This window comes from Hibiscus syriacus, unplaced genomic scaffold (genome assembly GCF_006381635.1).
Source record: "Hibiscus syriacus cultivar Baekdansim isolate YM2019G1 unplaced genomic scaffold, ASM638163v2 tig00002511_pilon, whole genome shotgun sequence".
Lineage (NCBI taxonomy): Eukaryota > Viridiplantae > Streptophyta > Magnoliopsida > Malvales > Malvaceae > Hibiscus > Hibiscus syriacus.
Genome location: NW_024061932.1, coordinates 737,990 through 754,752, shown reverse-complemented (window position 1 = coordinate 754,752; position 16,763 = coordinate 737,990). Strand labels below are relative to the sequence as shown.

At 38.7% G+C, this 16,763-nt stretch overlaps 1 long non-coding RNA gene across 1 annotated transcript in view; it reads left to right on the top strand.

Moving 5' to 3' along the window:
- The first annotated feature begins 4,358 nt into the window (after window positions 1–4,358).
- Window positions 4,359–16,763, top strand: part of LOC120146043 — a 14,711-nt gene continuing 2,306 nt past the window's right edge. Inside the window, exons 1-3 of the long non-coding RNA XR_005518177.1 lie at window positions 4,359–4,370; window positions 13,874–13,879; window positions 16,271–16,276. This is a non-coding gene — a long non-coding RNA (uncharacterized LOC120146043). The remainder of the gene's footprint in view (window positions 4,371–13,873; window positions 13,880–16,270; window positions 16,277–16,763) is intronic.

Genomic DNA, 16,763 nt, shown 5'->3' with positions numbered 1-16,763 from the left:
CAATGCAAGAGTTCATAGAAACTACAAAGACAATGTTGCAAGACCATGCTACCTCCATAAAAAACCAATGGGCCTTACGTCAAAGTCGCAGTTCATCTTTGAGGGCAGTGGAGGGTCAGGTTGGTCAAATTGTCGCGGCATTACAAGAACGTCGACCATGACACCTTCCAAGTGACACTGAAGTGTTAAAACCTCATGGAAAAGAACACTGCAATGTACTAACTCTACGGAGTGGTATACAAATCAATGTTAAAGACAAGTTTGGGGAAAGACTGAAGAATGATTCACACCCTAAGACTGTACAAGTTGATCAAGAAGTGCTAGAAGAAGTACCAGAAGAAGAGGATAAGGATGAGGGTTCATCGAGTAAAGCGACTGAGGGAGCAAACAAAAATGCCAAGGCAAACTCTGTTCCCACCCCGTCAGTACAGGAAGTCAGACCCCCACATCCTTTCCGCAAAGACTGAAGAAGCATAACGAGGATATTCAATTCAAGAAGTTCGTTGACATTCTGAGTCAACTTCAAATCAATGTTCCTTTTCTGGAGGCTATGGATCTAATACTGACATATGCTAAATTCCTCAAGGAGATTGTTACCTAGAAAAGAAAGGCTGAGCAGTACGAGACAATTGCCACATCAAAAGAATTTTGCTCTTCCTTAAGCAAGCTGCCACCAAAAATACTTGATCCAGGTAGTTTTATCATTCCATGTTCAATAGGAGACAAATTTGTTGGAAAGACACTATGTGATCTTGGCTCAAGCGTTAACTTGATGTCTAAGTCAATTTTCGTGAAGCTTGGGATAGGAAATACGAGACCCACCTCGATTATCTTGCAATTAGTCGATCATTCACATATGCATCCCGAAGGGCGAATCGAAGATGTCATTGTACGAGTTGATAAGTTTGTATTTCCAGTCGACTTTCTAATTCTGGACTGTGAGGTCGTTGCCACATCACCGATTATTTTGTGGAGACCCTTCTTAGCTATCGATCACATTCTTATTGACTGTAAGAAGGGTGAGATGACTATGAGAGTGGCCGACCAATGTGACACTATAAATGTCTTTTGATCTCTCAAATACATTGATAATTTTGAAGAATGCCAGAGCATTTTAGAAGTGGATTCATTTAGAGCAAGAGAAGTAGATCAATTTTACCATGACAATTTCATTTAGTTGGAAACTGATGAGAGGCTATTTGAAGACTTAAAGGCTGGAGAGCCTAATGACTTTTCTTTCGAGGAGCAGCAGGCTAGCTACCTCATAGCTAGCCCAAGTATGCATTTTGAACCTCTTAATTTCGATGAGTTTGTTCCTCCTAAGCCCTCATTACAGCATGCGCCTACCCTAGAGCTAAAGAATTTGCCACAACATCTTAAATATGCTTATCTGGGTAGTAATGAAACTTTACCTGTGATTATTTCCTCTACTCTTACTCCGAACCAGGAATGTAGTCTGCTAAGTGTTTTGTCACAGCATAAGAGAGCTTTAGGATAGACGATGACAGATCTGAAGGGAATAAGTCCAACTATTTGCATGCACAAAATCTTGCTGGAAGAGTGTCATGGAAAATCCATATAACCACAGCGAAGATTAAATCCAATCATGAAGCATGTTGTGATGAAAGAAATTCTGAAGTGGTTCGACGCTGGAGTGATTTACCCTATTTTTTATGGTTCTTGGGTAAGTCCCGTCCAATGTGTGCCAAAGAAGGGAGGCACGACCGTGGTGACAAGTGAAGACAATGAGTTGCTACCAACACGCGCTGTCATCGGGTGGCGAATCTGCATGGACTACCGCAAACTCAACAAGGCCACCAAAAAGGATCACTTCCCTTTTCAGTTCATCGATCAAATGTTGGATCGACTAGCTGGCAAGGCATACTACTATTTCTTGGACGGATACTCGGGGTATAATCAAATTTCCATCACACTAGAGGACCAAGAGAAGACAACGTTCACATGTCCCTATGGCACTTATGCTTTTCGAAGAATGCCTTTTGGACTCTGTAATGCCCCAACAACTTTTCAGCATTGCATGCAAGTTATATTTTCTAACATGGTTGAGGATTTCCTATAGATTTTTATGGATGATTTCTCTGTTTCTGGAGATGACTTCGAAAAATGCCTCGACAATTTGGCAAAGGTACTCAACCGATATGAGGAGGCCAATCTCATGCTGAACTGGGAAAAGTGTCACTTCATGGTGACCGAAGGCATTGTTCTAGGCCATAAAATTTCTACAAATGGTATTGAAGTGGACAAAGCCAAGATCGAGGTGATCGAGAAGCTACCCCTACCAACTTCTGTCAAGGGCATTCAGAGTTTCCTTGGACATGCTGGGCTTTATAGACGATTTATAAAGGACTTATCCACGATATCCAAACCCTTATGCACCCTGCTTCAACAAAATCAGTCATTCGTGTTCAATCAGAATTTCCATGGTGCATTCAATGAACTGAAATGAAGACTTATCATGCACCTATCGTGGTTCCCCCAGATTGGACGTCACCGTTCGAGTTAATGTGTGATGCAAGTGATTTTACCGTGGGATCTATGCTTGGGCAACGTAGAGGTAAAATTTTCCATGTTATATATTATGCTAGTCGTACCTTGAATGAGACACAATTAAACTATATTACCACTGAGATAGAATTACTTGGCTTGGTATTTGCATTTGACAAGTTTAGGCCATACTTGATAAGCACCAAAGTCATTGTTCACACTGATCACTCAGCTATAAAATACTTAGCAAATAAGAAAGATGACAAACCTAGACTTATTATGTGGATATTACTACTGCTGGAATTTGACTTAGAGGTAATAGATAGGAAAGGTACTGAGAATCAGATTGCATATCTTTTATCTAGGCTAGAGAACATTTCAGAATGCCATGACATTTTTGACATTAAAGAATAATTCCCTGATGAGAAAATTTTATATGTCACGACAATCCCGTGGTACGTTGACTTTGTTAATTTTCTTGTTAGTTGTATTTTTCCTTATGAATTGAACATCCAGGGTAAGAAGAAGTTCTATCATAATCTCAAGTTCTATTATTGGGATGAGCCATATTTGTTTAAAAAATACGCTGATCAAATGATTCGACAATGTGTCTCTGAAGATGAGCAAAGAGACATTATACACCACTGCCACACAGCACCCTCTGGAGGGCATTTTTGAGGTGCGAAGACTGCTGCAAAGGTCCTCCAATCAGGTTTCTATTGGCGATCACTGTTTAAGGATACATATGAGTTTTTCAAAGCATGTGATAGATGTCAGTGCACTGGAAACATTTCCATACGACATGAAATGCCATTGCAAAATATTTTGGAGATAGAGCTCTTTGACGTTTGGGGCATTGATTTCATGGGACCGTTCTCATATTCTTTTGGAGATTTGTATATTTTGCTTGCAGTGGACTACGTATCTAAGTGGGTCGAAGCAATTGCCACACCGAGGAATGACTCTAAGACGATGCTCAAATTCCTTCACAAGAACATCTTTACTCTATTTGGAGTACCAAGGGCCATCATCAGTGACGAGGGCACTCACTTTGATAACAAGCTAATTGCCAAGACGTTACAAAAATATGGAGTACGACATAAGATTGCCACGACATATCACCCACAAATAAATGGGCAAGCTGAAGTATCCAATCGAGAAATCAAGCAAATCCTAGAGAATGTGGTGAGTCCTAGAAGGAAGGACTGGTCCCTGAAACTGGACGAAATGCTCTGGGCCTATCGGATGACATTCAAAACACTGCTAGGAATGTCACCCTTCAACATGGTATATGGAAAAGCCTGTCACCTACCTACGGAATTAGAACATAAGGCATACTGGGCGATCAAAAAGCTGAACTTTGACGCACAATTAGCTAGGGAGCAAAGGTTATTCGATCTGAATGAAATAAAAGAGATTCGAGAACAAGCATATGAAAATACCCAGCTTTACAAAGAAAAAACCAAGAAGTGGCATGATCGAATGCTTTTGCCACAACATTTTCATATTGGCCAGCAGGTGCTCTTGTTTAACTCGAGGCTAAAGCTCTTCCCTGGGAAACTGAAGTCACGATGGTCGAGACCATTTAAAGTACACTATGTTTACCCTCATGGCGCTGTGGATATCAAGAACATGGATGATGGGTCCATATTTAAAGTCAATGGCTAGCGTCTGAAGGCGTATCAAGGAGTACCGCCTATGCGTGACAATTCTGCACTTCTTTTACACGATATCGATACTGGCAAAACATCTTGAAGATAACGTGGCATTATAGATTTACTTCTGTACATAAATAATTCTTTACTTTGCTACTATTTTATTCCATTTTCTTTTAAGCATTTAGTATATTTTTGTTGCACAATTAGGTCCACACAGCCAGCACGTGAGGAATGTATGGTGAAAGCTAAATTGAGCGAAAACAAGACACAAAAGGAGGGAAAACTTTTTCACTCTTTCACTTTTTCACTTTTTTAGGATTTATTTATTTTTACTTTTGCCACTTTTCTGCCCATACCCAACTCCTCATTAAATACCCTCCCAATTTTTTTACTTTATTCTTATCTTCTTCACTTTTTTATTTTGCTTTATTTATTCTTCTTCTTCCTTCCTTAGCGCCGAACCTCCATAACCAAAAAGCTTTAATCTTTTTCACTTTTTCTTTGTCTTGTTCATTAACCATGGTGAGATCCTATCCCTCTAGTTCGGCTGCAACATCTCCATCTTGTTTCATAAATAAAGCTGTACAAGAAAGGTTCCAAAACCTTAAAAACCGTTTGGTGTTCTTCGAGTTGGGTTTTGTCTTCTTCGATGAGGAAGATACCGACATCGACAGTGATGTGCTAGACATTGTCCACCAGTACAAGTGGAAAATTTTTTCCAAACATTCGAATAACGTGAACACATCGTTGGTGAAGGAATTCTACACCAACATCACTGAGCCGAATCAACATGTCGTGGTGGTTTGTGGTATTTACATTCTATTTACTCCATACGCTATTAATCAATATTTTAAATTGCAGGATGTTGCCAACAACCACACCACTTTCACGAAAAAGGCAGATAATGAAACTTATCATGGAATTCTGGAAGACCTATATCTTCCCGACACACAGTGTAATGACTAGAAAATGAGCCGCAGAACGGTGGACCGAGAGAAGATACAACCAAGAGCCAAATTGTAGAATCACTTCATGAAGCACAAGCTTCTCCCGACTTTCTATAACACCACTGTCTCATGTCAACGGATGCTTTTGTTGCATTCTATAATAGTAGTACATTCCATTGACATAGGAAAAATCATTATGGAACAAGTTCATACCTTCATGAAGTGACCTTCCAGTGCCCTGATATTTCCAAATCTTATTATGGCTCTCTACCGTAAAAAGAAGGTGCCCAAGGAGCAATTTGACGAGATATTTCCTGGCGTGGCTGGTCTTACAAAGGCCATGATTCCTATATTACTTGGATTGAAGAAAGCCAAGGGAAAGGAAAAAGAGGGGAATACTTCTCGTGTTGTTGCAACTCCAAATGTCATGGAAAAATTAGATGCCCTATAAGAGGTCACTAAGCTCACTCAAGCACAAGTCGAGCAGCTGACCGAAAAAATGATGACCTACTTTGTATATGCCAAGCGCCGAGATGAGTTCCTTACCAATGATTTTGTAGAGATTCTCCCGCTCACAAATTTCAATATCCCAGTATTCCCCGACACACTCTTGCAACCATATGAAAATTCTGAAGCATCTGAAGATGTTCACCAGGCCGCTAATGAAGAGATTCACCAGCCAGACGATGAGGAAGAACCAATTGATCCTGATCCATTCTACACTGTGTCGCCAACTGAGCATCGAGAAGATGAGCTCCAACTTGTACATGTATCAGAAACCCCAAAGTTGTTAAGCCACTGGCAAAGAAACACCCTGAAATGCTGCAGCCTACAGAGCTAATGGAGGAGGAGCAACCTGAAATGCCGTAACAAGTTCCTTTGTGAAGGAGTCGACGCCGGCTAAAAAATATGTCTAAGCTTAAGGAGCCCCAGCTGTCAACATTCCCAGAAGGCCATAATACTCCCCCTATTGCGCCAACATCCGACTCTGAACACTCCAACCCTACACAACTGCGAAAGCGCACCCGTCGAACGACCGCCACACCACCACAAGTATGAAGTCAAGATACCTTGCATTGCATTGCATTTCATAGCATGTAGTTTAATTTTCCTTAGTTTTTAGTAAGAATTGAGGGCAATGTTTCTCTCAAGTTTGGGGGAGGTAGGGTTCTCAAATCATTTCATGATAGTATTTAGTATAATGAATATGCCATGACATTAGTAAATGTAGAATTAGTTTAATGGAGTAAATTAAGGATGCCCGATGATGATGAATTCTTGATGAGTAGGATTGAATGTAAATGACTGTTGAGGATGATAGAACCAACTCTAGGACTTACTTCTTTGAAACCTTTGAATACACAATTGTATGTTTTCCATGCTTGAGGAACTTAAAAAAAATTTATAAGATAATTCTTGAATGTTGTGGCATAAAACTTTGAACGATGAAAACCCCACATATGTTAAAAAAGGATGAAGTTGTGAATAAATGCTTCAACATATCTGAAGAGGGACACTCTGCTATCCCATGATATTGCCTGGAAACTACATTTAAATAAATGAAAGCCACAACATATGAGTGAATGAAAGTAGTCACGGGATGACCCTACCTGACTAGCTCAGGGTTGAAGGTATGTTCCCTTTCACCTAAATTGTAGGATGATAGGTGTGATGGGTTGTCTCCCCTCGTAGCAGAGTTAATGAAAGAAAAGAAAACAATGTGGGAGTAAAATTTATAATGTCGTGGAAAATTAAGAAAGCTTGCTTAGAAAATAATTAGGTTTGTTAAGCACTGACTGGATACAAACACGCATACATTCACACAAAGAATCTTGCCCTAGGGGACAATACTTCATTTCTCGAACAATTCTAGCATGTTGAAGCCAAATGTTATTAGTGATGGAATTCTATCTCATTTAACTATTCTACTTCTGATCTTGTCATGGTATTTTTATTTTACTAAATACTATCCATTGCTTGAGGACAAGCAATAGATTAAGTTTTTGGGCGTGATAACTCCGTAAAAAGATCATTTTTGGGACCTTTTCACTTAAGTTATTGAATGTCTAAGAGCCCATTTAGTCTCATATAGATGCATTTAGGAGCATATAGTTGCATGTGGTGGAATTCTGTTTGCCGTGACATTTTATTTTGTAATCAGTGCTGCTTTATGTGGAAGATTTTTGTTTGGTGATGTGCAAGATTTGGGAGCAAGGAAAAGAAAAAGGAAAATGTCGCGACATAAGGAGACTGCTGAGTAAAATGTAGATGCCGAACCAGTTGGCATTTCGAGAGCGATCAAAACGAAAGAAATATATTTTTAGTAAAAGACATCTTTCATTCTCTACACGTGATTTCTGCAATCAGCCACATAGGAGGGGCCCATTACCATTTTTGCACCGTCTCTCGCATAAAAGGAATGATCTTTAGGGTACTAGTGTAATTTTAACACAAAACCCTAGGTTCATTCTCCACCTATAAATAGGAGACTTTTTGGGGATTTGGACTTGTACCCCCGCTGCCAAAAGCTAAAAATTCAGAGAAATTTTTTTCCACCAATCCTATTTTCCGTGGCATTCCTCCATTAACAAGCTAGTGGGAGTGGTGTTCTAGACGTCCGAGAGGAGCTAGTTTGCTGGGACTGTCCGTGGTGGCCGAGGGAACTCAGACAGTGCACGTCAAAGGCTTTTCCTCATTCCCTTTGCTCTTTGTTTTCAAATTTTATCTTTTGGGTTGTAAGGAACTGATTAACTTGCTTTGTGCTTGCTTATTTCAAACCCCACCATGAACTAATCCTATTTGGTGGGAGTTCATTTTAGATATTTAAGATTTACTTTAATGAATGGTTGTTTTTTATGTTATTAACTATTTTGTTTATGGATCTTAGTACCTTAAGGTTGTAGGAGATATGAGAGTAGTCATTCCTTAGGAGATTACTTAGTGTTCGATAGAATGTCTAGGTAGTACATCCTTAGTGTTCGAGAGAAACTAGTAAAAAACCACATAAGCAAGGGGTTCTAGATAGTAACTAGGCCTAATTCACCTTAGAGATAATGCTAGGATTTCATTCGAGTAAAAGGAGTTGTGTATGAACGAGAGGTTAGATGTTAATGTTGCCGCAAAAAGGTATTGCCAAGACATATCCTGTTATTTGGACCAATAGGATCATTGCAGGGGCTTACGCCAACCAGTTTTACCAAGGCATCTTCAATCTGTCGAGTCCCTTACTAGAGATAGCATAGGGAACCCTAGTAAACTCTGTCGAGAAGATAAGGAATAGAAGTGAGACCATTTTGAGAAGTAGAATTAGATTTTCTAAGTGACTCCTATCACTCATTCCCCTAGTAGCTTGTTGTGTGAGGAGTATGAAGTTGTTATAATCAAGTCCAATGTTTAAAATTTATTTTGTCGTTACATTTTCATTTGATTGCACTACACACACTCCAATTTGCCATAACATCTCAATCTGCTGCCATATTACCATCGGGCAGTTTCTACAACATCCATTTCAAATTGCCACAACATTTTCATTTTCATATAACATCACTAACTTTACTTAGGTGACATAGTAAAGCGCTTTAATTGAACTTATCAATTTCGTCCAATCCCTGTGGAGACGATACTCACTTATCACTGTATTACTTGTTCGATTGTGTATACTTGCACATATATCCACACCCATATTTAGTACTCACAAATCGCGGACAGCTTGCATAGCTGGAAATATTCCTTTTTTTTAAAAAATAAATTAACTACATTGACTTTACAGTGATGCTTCATGCATGCTTTATTCTTATTGTTTTGTTTTTCATGTACTATGTTGTGTTGTGTTGCAAACACGTATCTTGACTTGTTAGTATCCTTGTCTGCTTCTACTATGCAAATTCACCACCAATAATCAACTTTATCTCTTAAAATTTATTCGATCTTCCTTGCATTTGTTTAAGCTTAATTCATGTAATTGTTAGGAGACTGTTGCGTGTTGTGAGTACTATAAATTATACGCAAGTAATGTGCAAGTATACACAATCGTTCAAGTAATATAATGATGAGTGAGTATCGTCTCCACAGGGATTGGGTGAAATTAAAGAAGTCTAACCAAAGCAATGTACTATTCTATCTATGTGTAGTTAGTCTTGATATATACAAATGTCACAGCAATGGATATGTGTATGCTGGGGTATATAGAGTGATGGTCTGATGATGTAGCAAATGGAAATACAGTGGCAATAACAGGTGTTCAGTGTTGAAAATGATGAAATGTTGAGGCAATGAAAAATGGTAAAAACAGTAAGTAAAAGAAATAAAAATGAAAAGAATATAATCCTCACGTGACAAGCTTCCAATAGAATGAATGGTAGGGATTGATCTAAGGTTGTTAAACTTATCTCTCAAGAATATTTAAGCTAACTGGTCTTTACTTACTCGATAGGGCTTTCCTAAAGTGTTCAAAAGAATCTAACAGAATAGGATGCCAAGGCATCTGCTCTCACTCAACGATGTTGGCCAGCCTACCCTATTGATAAAGACACCCTTTTTAATCGTTGAAATCTTATCCTAGTCTCTTCCGAGATCTAAGGGATTAGGTTATAGTACTCATAGGCCGGTTCAAAGCCCCTTGAAAATACTATAACCCATTGATTATGAAGATTTTGTCTTGTGATTCTCCCAAATACAACAAGTATTTTTAGCTTAGGATTATTCTGAACACCTAACCTTCATCTAATAAATGGACATTTTCATGCTCTTACAAGACTAGACGGTGAAGCATTCATAAGCAAACCAAATAAAGAACCAAAATAAACTTAAATATACCATTAAAAATAAAGTTTAAACAACCATTAAATCAACCACCACCAAATAAGTTAGTTCATGGTGGGGTTCGAAATATCCAAACACAAAGTCATGAAAATATACGTTTCATCAACCCACAAATAAATAGAAAAATAGCAGTAAAACAGGAAGTGAGAAGAAGCCTTCGACGCACCACCGGAGGTACTCCTTGGCCACCACGAACCACCTTAGCTTGCTAGCTCCTTTCGGTGCCTAGCTTGCCACTCCTTAAAGATTTATCAATGGAGGAAAACCCCAAGGAAAAAGAAAGGAAAAAGGGAAAAATAAAAATCTAATTTTTTCTGCTCTATGCGTATGCGTCAATATCCTCCCTTCCTCTCTCCCATGAGGTGTCATGTATAATAAAAATATCTAGGGGTAATGATGAGGTTGTTAGGTACAAAATACCCCTTATACTCCTAGAATCACATGTTGGGCATGAACCTTATCCTCCAAGTGGCAGTGGTCCTCTGGTAGCTCTGGCAGGTAGTTACGACCATCATTCACGTGCAGAGATAGCTGTCCAGTGCCATCTGTCCTTGTGCAGAAATATCTTTTTGTCATTTTCTGCGCCGGAAATGCCAAGGTATTTCAATCTGCTTCAGCAACGTGTGATGCCGCGATATTACTTCCCAAAGAGTCCTTTTGCTTGTTATTCCCTGCACACCACAAACAAACTGCACATTTCCCTCAATGAACACCATTAAGAAATAAAATAACACAACCACCACAAATGCAGCTATATGCAACTACATGATCCTAAAATGACTAAAATGAGCTTTTAAACAAACAATAACTTAAGTGAAAATGGCCTTAAAAGTAGTATTTTTAGGAAGTTATCACACCCCAAACTTAAGCTATTGCTTGTCCTCAAGTAATGGATAGCAGTTACATAAGAATAATGTCATAGCAATTTTCAATAATAAGACAGTAGGACAAAATAGAATTTCAACCCTCATAAAAATAAGCTTTAACGTGCTAGACATATCAAGAATTCAAGTACTTTTCCATAGGTCAAGATTCTTTGTGGTGGTGTGTGTGCGTGATTGTATCTTATATAAACTTAGCAAATTTTGACAATTTCTAATCAAGTTCCCTAGTTTATGCCAAGGCATTTACTCATTCATTAAGCACTTTTTACTCCTTTTTTTTCTGATTGATTTTTTTAGATGCTGTTACGAATAGAGTCAGCTCATCACACCTACTCTTCCACACTCTAGGTGAAAGCTAGCATACCTTCCACCCCCAAGTTAGTTAAGTAGAGTCATCCCGTGACTTCTTTCATTCACTTATATGCACAAGGCTGCCATTTATTAAAGAAAGTTCCAGGCAATGCCACAGCAAAGAGGAGTGTCCCTCTACAGTTATGCCTAAGCATTTATTCACAGTTTCATTCATAAGGGAGTTTGTTTTTGATTTTTCTTTTAAGCACAACAATAAATTTCAATGCCAAAATTAACTAGTGTTCTTTCATAAAAATTTCCTAAATTTTCTAAGTATAGAGAACATACAAATCGTGTAAAAAAATTTCACAAGGCATCAAACCCTAGAGTGAGTTCCATCATTCTTAATAGTCATTTACATTCAGATTCTAGCCTAACAAATTCATTATCATCCGATATCCTCAAAATATTTCATCTAACTGTCCTACCATTTTCTGATGCCATGGCATAATACTATGCTAATGCTATCATGCATATGACCTACCAAGAACACTACCTCCCGCAAACTTAAGGGAAACATTGTCCTCAATGCTTAAAGAGAACAAAACTAACTAAAAACTATATACCATGCAATGAAATGCAACTAAAAGAAAATGGATGCAAGGGCGGTACCTCAATGAGTGCGTGGTGGTGTTGCCTTGGAGGTGCTAATAACTCCTCGTCGGGTACGCTTGCGTATAGGTGCTAGACTGGACTCGGAAGAAGTGGAGTAATGACGCGTAATGCGTCCAGCCGTGGTTTTGATACGTCGGCCACTACGTGGTGCAGGGGTGGGACTGGGTGCTTCTTTGATAGGGACAGTGGACAGATATTCAAGAGTATCGGACCGGTGTGGATAAGGATTCGAGTCATCAACAGGAGGATCGGCTGCATCGTGCTCTAGTTCGGGAGATGCCTCGGCATTGAATGCCGACATAATTTTGTCTGGGAAGCCAGGGAAATTTTATAGACCATGGGGAATAATTTCTTGAAACATTGATTCCACCACACCATCTCTATGTTTCACATATCCAAAGAAGTTACGGATGTCACCGTGTAGATCATGTAGATGAGTATGAGTCTGCATCACCGCTTCCTTGATAACAAGTAATCTTGCCTCGGCATTTGATTCTGTAGCACCTGCAGATTCCCCATTAACAAGGTCTTTAGACTTGGGATTTTCAAGTCCCAACAACAGTGGTAGTCTGCCCGAGTAATGCCTGATAATCCATGTAAAATTTCATCAAAAACATTTTTCTCAACTTTTTTCCTACGACATAAAGTGGTAATTAAGTTAGGAAACACCAAAGAACTTGCCTTTTTCCCCAAACAATCATTAACATGCTGAATAATAATACGACCAATCAATCGGACGGGATACAATTATAGAATGTAAAAGCAGTAAGCGTGAAAGTGATACCGTTGTGTTGTAAGAAGTCGACATGAGTTTATGCTTAAAGAAGTGATTCCATAACTTGGCGCGAAGTTGAAGACGTTCTCAGTTGACCGAGTATCTACTTGTTTGGTGCCCATTCCACTCAGTGTTTTCGAAGCAAAGGTCCTCCAAGACCCCATCGTAGGTGTTGCTATCGCCCTCCTCTTCGAAAGTGGCATGGAGATCCACTACATCCTGCAAATGGAAGTAATGATTAATAGAATAGGGTGTAAAACGGATCTGCTTACCTCGGACGAAAATAGAGTGTTGGTTGGGCTTGGAAATATTCGCGTAGAACTCTTTAACTACCGAGGCATTCACCGAACCCGGATGGCGTGCAAATTTCTTCCACTTGAGTGGTGTAACGATGTCCATAACATCGGTTCCAAAACCACCATCGGTTTCCTCGGTAAAAATAAATCCTAACTCAAAAAATATTTTTCGATTCTTGAAGTTTTGGAACCGAGCCTTGGCCTCGTCATCTTCGAACTATTTCCAAGCGGAAGTGTCGGTTGGAGCTGGTCTTGAGCGCACCATTTTCGGTGTTTTTGAAGTAAGAAAAATGAAAAAGGTAGAAGCTTTTGATAGCTATGAAGACTTGAAGGTTTTTCGGCTATAGAGAGAATAAGGGAAGAAGATGAATGAAAGAAAGAGAAAAATTAAAAGTTAAAATGAAAGAGAAAAATTAATAATGAAAGATAAAATAAATAGTTAAAAATTTGAGAGGGAAAAAGGGGTGATAGGACGGTTAAAATAAATTGAGTGAGTGGGGGGTTATGGGTGTATGGGGAAAGAAAAAAAACTGCCAAAAAACAATGATGATGATGAGACAAAAACTGTGGAGAGAGAAAAGTAAGTGTCATAAAAATAAATTAAAAAGAGACAAAATCAAAAGAATATCTCTCCAATTAATGCACTGTCTTTTCCTCCCGTTGGTAACCGCTCCTTGCACGGTTTGCAGCGACGTGATCCCTACAAATCAGATCAAAAATTAATTACAAAATAAAATAAAAATAGAAATAAAGAAAGACTTAAATTTTAAATTTTATTTATGCACGACACAAATTCAATGCCGTGGCATCGAATTTTGGTTCTCCTCTGGGCACACTTCAGTATCGTTCAGACATAATGCATCCTTGTTGTGCGATGATGGAACTCCATTGTAGGCTTTCAGACGCTAGCCATTGACCTTGAAGATCTTTCCATTGTCTAATCTTTTGATGTCAACAGCTCCATGGGGATAGACATATTTTACCTCAAATTTCCCTGGCCATCGAGATTTGAGCTTCCTAGGAAAAAGTTTAAGTCTGGAGTTGTAGAGTAAGACTTGTTGGCCCACATGAAAATGCCGTGACATCAGTTTCTGGTTATGCCAATTCTTGGTTTTCTCCTTGTATATCCGAGCATTCTCATATGCTTGTTCTCTAAACTCCTCCATTTCATTAAGTTCAAGTAATCTCTACTCCCCAGCTAGTTGAGAATCAAAATTCAATCGCTTGATGGTCCAGTATGATTTATGTTCAAGCTCAACCGGGAGATGACAAGTTTTCCCATATACTAGCTTGAATGGTGATATCCCCAAAGGAGTCTTAAACGTTATTCTATACGCCCAAAGTGCTTCATCCAACTTTGGCGACCAATCCTTACGCTTTGGGTTCACCATTTTCTCTAAAATCTGCTTGATCTCTCGGTTGGATATCTCATCTTGGCCATTTGTTTATGGATGATATGCCGTGGCAATCTTGTGTCGAACTCCATATCTCCTCAATGCCTTGGCAATCAACTTGTTATCAAAGCAAGTTCCTTCATCACTAATAATAGCACGAGGTACTCCAAACCGAGTGAAAATATACTTGTGCAAAAACTGAGTATGGTCTTGGAGTCATTCCTTGATGTTGCTATTGCTTCCACCCACTTTGACAAGTAATCCACAGCAAGCAAGATATAAAGATGTCCTCCAGAACATGGGAATGGTCCCATAAAATCGATGCCCCACACATCAAACAGTTCTATCTCCAAGATATTTTGCAGCGGCATTTCATGTCGTCTGGAGATGTTTCCAGTCCGTTGTCATCGATCACAACCTTTGTAAAATGCTTGGGAATCTTTAAACAAAGTTGACCAGTAGAAGACCGATTGCAGGACCTTAGCAGCTGATAGGGAAGCGGTGGCGGGTTAATGAACGTTGCTCTTATTGAAGAATCAAACCTAGAAAAGCTCTAGACTCGATGAAGAACAATAACGAATGAATGGGGAAAGTTTTGGTAATAGCTAGGGTTCTTTGGGGTTTCTTTTGGTGCTGGAAACAAGGTAAGAAACAAGATTAAAACAAGATAAAAAAAGATAAAGGAATTGAAAATAAAGACAAATAACCAAGAAATCAAAAGATCTCCCTTATGAAAGTGAACGGTAAAGATGATTGATGGCGTGGATGAATATGTGGAAAATCGATGGATAATGTCCTATCGAGCCCTCCTAGTCACAATGAAAAGGCAAACACGATAATACGGCTCTAACCAACCCTCCTAGTCGCAATGAAAAGGCAAATTGGAGTGTGAAGATTAATCTCCCTCACAAGAACTTGAAAGAACTCCAGGAGAAGAAGCTTCGAAGGCACAAGGCAATCAACACTTGCAAAAACGAACTTTCGTTGTATTATTAATCAAAGAAATCTGATTTACAAAGTTGAATGAAGCCTCCTTTATATAGGGGCTGAATTCTAAAGGTCCTAAATAACTAAAGAATAAAATATTAATAAACTAAACATGTTTTAACTCTAATACCTAATAAAATAATAATAACTAAGAATATTGTTTTAACCCAACCTTAATTCCTAATATAATAATAAATCTGATCCTAAAAGATAATTAATCATCTTATATTAAATTATATTACAAATAATCAATATAAATATTGAAAATTCGTAATATTCGTTCAAGGACTTGGAATGGGCCATCACCTCGTGGTTCTATCTTGGATTTCCTTTGTGTCGGGAACCTTTCTTTTCTCATGTGAACCCATACCCAATCTCCTGGTTCAAAGGTGACATGTCGTCGGCCCTTGTTAACTCGGTTTGCGATTGCCTCGTAGGTTTTATCCATCTTGAGTTTGGCTTTGGCGTGAATGTCTTTGACAAGGGCAACCTTCTTTTCACCATCTAAATTGGTAACCTGATCTAAAGGTAAGGGAATAAGATCCAAAGTAATTAATGGGTTAAAACCATAAACTATTTCGAATGGAGAATAACCTGTTGTGGAGTGAATGGATCGATTATAAGCAAACTCAACAAAAGGTAAACATTCTTCCCAATTACGGGTATTCTTACCTACCACAGTTCTTAGCAAAGATCCTAGAATCCGATTTATTACTTCGGTTTGTCCATCGATTTGAGGATGACAAGAAGTGGAATAGAGAAGTTTTGTGCCAATCTTACCCATAATACCTTCCAAAAGTGGCTTATGAACTTAGTGTCACGATCGGACACAATGGTGCGAGGAATGCCATGAAGATAGACTATTTCTCGAAAGAATAAATTAGCAATATGTGTGGAATCATCCGTTTTATGGCAAGGAATGAAGTGTGACATCTTTGAGAATCTGTACACAACCATAAAAATACTATCTCGTCCTTTCTTAGTGGGGGGTAAGCCAAGTATAAATTCCATCGATAAATCGATCCAAGGAGAAGAAGAAATTGGTAAAGGCGTGTACAAACCATTAGGATTTACCTTTGACTTTGCTTGTTTGCACGTGATGCATGATGCACAAATCTTTTCCACTTTTTTAAGCATGTACGGCCAAAAGAAGTGTTCCATGACCATATCAAGTGTTTTGTGAATACCGAAGTGTCCCATAAGTCCTCTGGCATGTGACTCGTGAACCAATAACTCTCGCAAAGAGCCTTGTGGTATACACAACCTGTTCATGTGAAAAAAAAAGCCATCTACAAGATAAAACTTGTTAAAAGAACCTTTTACACATTGTTTATAAATCTCAGAAAAATCTGGATCGTTAGGATAAAGTTCTTTGATATGTGCAAAACCCATAACAATAGCATGAATTCGAGTGATAAGTGTGTATCGTCGAGATAATGCATCAGCTACGATGTTATCTTTTCCTTGTTTGTATTTGATGATGTAAGGAAAAGATTCAATGAACTCAACCCATCGAGCATGTCGTTTGTT